The sequence below is a fragment of the Crocuta crocuta genome, unplaced genomic scaffold, assembly GCF_008692635.1.
Source record: "Crocuta crocuta isolate KB4526 unplaced genomic scaffold, BGI_CrCroc_1.0 scaffold197, whole genome shotgun sequence".
Taxonomy (NCBI): domain Eukaryota; kingdom Metazoa; phylum Chordata; class Mammalia; order Carnivora; family Hyaenidae; genus Crocuta; species Crocuta crocuta.
The window spans coordinates 10,904,555-10,907,736 of record NW_027532002.1 but is presented as its reverse complement, the minus strand read 5'-3'; the positions used below and the strand labels follow the sequence as shown (position 1 = coordinate 10,907,736).

The 3,182-nt window shown below is 57.0% G+C and overlaps 1 protein-coding gene across 1 annotated transcript in view; it reads right to left on the bottom strand.

Annotated features, from left to right (window-relative positions):
* Positions 1–2,028, bottom strand: part of OSBPL3 (oxysterol binding protein like 3) — a 191,881-nt gene extending 189,853 nt beyond the window's left edge. The window contains exon 1 of the mRNA XM_077775315.1: positions 1,531–2,028. The gene's annotated coding sequence lies outside the window, so the exon portion shown is untranslated. The remainder of the gene's footprint in view (positions 1–1,530) is intronic.
* Positions 2,029–3,182: the final 1,154 nt, after the last annotated feature.

Below are 3,182 nucleotides of genomic sequence, written 5' to 3'. Positions count from 1 at the left end.
CGGGAGCGGGGCGGGCCGAGCCAGGGGACCCAGGCGAGCCGGGCGCCTGCAAGGCCAGCGTCGCCCGCGTGCCCCTAGCACGCCCCATCCCGCGGATGTGGTAAGGCCGCGCGCTCGGCCCACTTAAACAGGTTTCCTGTGTCTGTCGCCCGGGTGCCGCGCCTCTCGGCTGCCCAGGACACCTCTCCGCGCCAACCCTTCCGGCGCCCGGACCCAGGCCCCGGTGCTCCGCGCCTTCTCGCCGTCGATCCCGACCAAACCGTCCTTCCCTGGACGGAGCTCCGGGGTGGGCAGCACCCCGGCCATACCTCTCCGGAGGCTGGCGCCGGCCCCGACAGCAATCTCCCCTGCTCGCGGCTGCCGCCCCAGCCAGTTCTTCCCCGAGCGACAGGAGACAGACTCCGGTCCTACACAGACTGTTGGCACCCCTCAAACCCGAGCCCTTGCGGCTCCGCACCGCCTCTGGCCCCCACCACCCGAGCACCATTCTGGCAGGTGTCCCGGCGCTTACCTGCACGCTCCGCCGCCAGGGACGCCGCCTAGCTCTCCGGTCGGTGCCCGTCTCCGGGCTTCGCCCGCAGAACCGGGAGGAGGCAAAGCCGGCTTCTCCGGTCCCACTGCTACGCGCGTTCGCGGGCCAGCCGCAACAGACCGGGGCGGGGACGGCCACGAGCGGACGGACGGCGGGGCCGGAGTCCGCGCCGCGCACCCGCTGGCGTGCGCTGCGGCCCCGGCTTTGCCGGGCTTGCTGGCGTTGCGGTCGCGCAGCCAGTTCCCAGTACTTTCCCCAGAACTTCTCCGCGCTGCCAGTAGATTAGCGGGAGGGGCAGACGCAGGGGCGGGAGCGAGGAGGAGGAGCCTGTGGCCGCTCTGGGGGCGGAGCCACGCAGGAGGGCGGGGGCGTGGCCGCACTGCCACCAATCAAGAGCCGACCCCGAGGAAGGAGGTGGGGCGATGATCTTGGAAACAGCGAGCGGATTCGGTGACGCAGTCAGGGCTGTTGGGACCCCCTGGCTCTCCGCGGGTGGGAAGAGCCGACGGAGGGGAGAGCTGCAGCAGCGTCCAAAAGGCGCTACTGACAGCTTAGCGGCAGCCTGCTTGCCGTAGGAGCTCAATAAATGTTCGTCGAGTGGCGCTTCCAGGCCAAGGAAGGAGGGAGAAGAGAGAGCGGCGCGGGAGGGGCTTAAGGAGAAGGTTTCCGGGGACACACGTGCGAACAGGCAAAGAGGACTCGATCTTTGAGGAAGTCAGAGGCAAAGGGATTGAGAACGGAGTAAAAAACCTAGTGAAGGGAGGGTTGCAGGCATTGGATGACGAAGGGCAGAATTGATGTGGGACACCCGCCCAAGACAGTGACCCTAAGATCCAGAGGCAGTGACGCAGATTGGTGCGGGGGTGGGGGTGCAAGAGAAGACCTGAGGGGAGTGTAGTTGTTCTCTTCCTGGAAGTGCAAGGGGGGCGAGGGAGCATTATAATTACAACTAAAATGCCAGAACCCCTTTGATAGACCAGGAAGTCCACCCGACTTACCTGCCCAGTCGCTCCTCGGCCTCCTGTGATCCTAGCGTGAATGCAGCAACTGATCACCTGGGGTTAGTTTGGAGCCTGCAAGATGGGTCGACTGCCGCAGGTGGCGGGGTGGGAAAGGAATGGACGGTTACTGGGCGCCTAACTATGTGTCCCTGGAGCAGACGTGGCCTTGCTTCAGTGACAGTGGCACCTCTCGAGCTCATGTCTTCGTGGAGAGACAAATCACAAAGAACATATACAAACATAAACGAGTAAATACTTATGAACCAAGAGCACTGACGTAATTGCTAAGCAGTTTTCCTAAGTGGTGATGTCTGCGATAGGGAGCTGTGAAGTGCCCTGAGGGCCTCCAGGAGGAGGTGGCTTTTTCCCCCCAGGGTAAGAGCTGCTACACCCCAGTCTCCGGGAAGAGCGTTCCAGGCAAAGGAAATGGAAAATGTAAGGTATTTATTTAACTTCCCTGAAGACCCATCTAACTAACTTAACTGACCGAGCTGAACAATGAGTGTGGCTCGCTAGGCTCCGTGCTTGGCAAAGATTAAAGGCTCCAAAATGTTAAATTCTAGCGCCACATATGACCTGTGGCGCTCGATGTATTTCCAGTCTCCCAGCTGACCCCAAAGTGAGGTTTCTAAGTCTCTTGCGGGAGCCGCACTATTCACGTTTCTTTCATGGCGCTCCGTTTTTTCGCTGTCTGGAACCATCCCCGTCGCGGAATGTCTGGGACTGTCAGTTTGGGACGAGGCAGGCGGCGAGCGCTGCAGAACGAGCTGACTGTGCCGCTGCCCTCGTCGGACACACGGAGGACCTTAGCGGAGAAGATCTAAAAATCTAGTGACTCGAAAATTCTTAAATCAGCCCCGCACCCAACCTCCGCCGCGCGCACCCGAGGAACGCCAGGTGGATGAGCGTGTCTGGCAGGCGCCGGAACCATTCATTCTGAATTCAAGGAGGCACCTGGCGCACGTCCCTCCCGCAATGCCTGAGAAGCTCAGGCTTTGTTTTCCCAGCCCTTCCCCCCTTTTTCGGTAATTCTTCTCCGAGAGAGAAGCTCGCTCTTTCCTTCCGCTCCAAGTTCTTTTTCTTTTTTCCTTTTTCATTTCCTCTCTCCACCTCCCACTCTTCGCCCTGTTTCATAAGCATTGTTTTTTGTTGCTCTTGTTTTTTCCGGCGGGAGACCAGCCTTAAATCCTAAAGGAAGTGATTTGCATAAGGCTTTATTGTTGAAACTAGCGTACTGTTCTTGGCGTTTTCTTAAATTTCTCCCAAATAACCGTGTGTGTCTATTTGTTTTTTCTATTTGTACTTGAAGCAGTTAACTGAGCAGGATGAGAGAGTTATTCATATTCATATTGTCCCCTGCCCCCACGAAAAATAAAAGGAATAAAACTGTGCCTTTTCATAGTTTCATTTCCTCTTCTCCTAAACTCACCAGCTCACCAGCTCCTAAAAACAAAAGGGAAAAAAAATTAAAGTTGAATACCATGCGGAGCTAATTATTCTTGATAAAGCTCATTAATGTCCTAAATTAGCTTGCTCCTCAGAGTTTTATTTTAAAGCAAGGACCTGAATGTCTACTCCAATGGAGATCTATGGTTGCCTAGCAAGAGCTTCTAAAAACCTTCTTTGAACTGTTGAACAAATACTTGTTA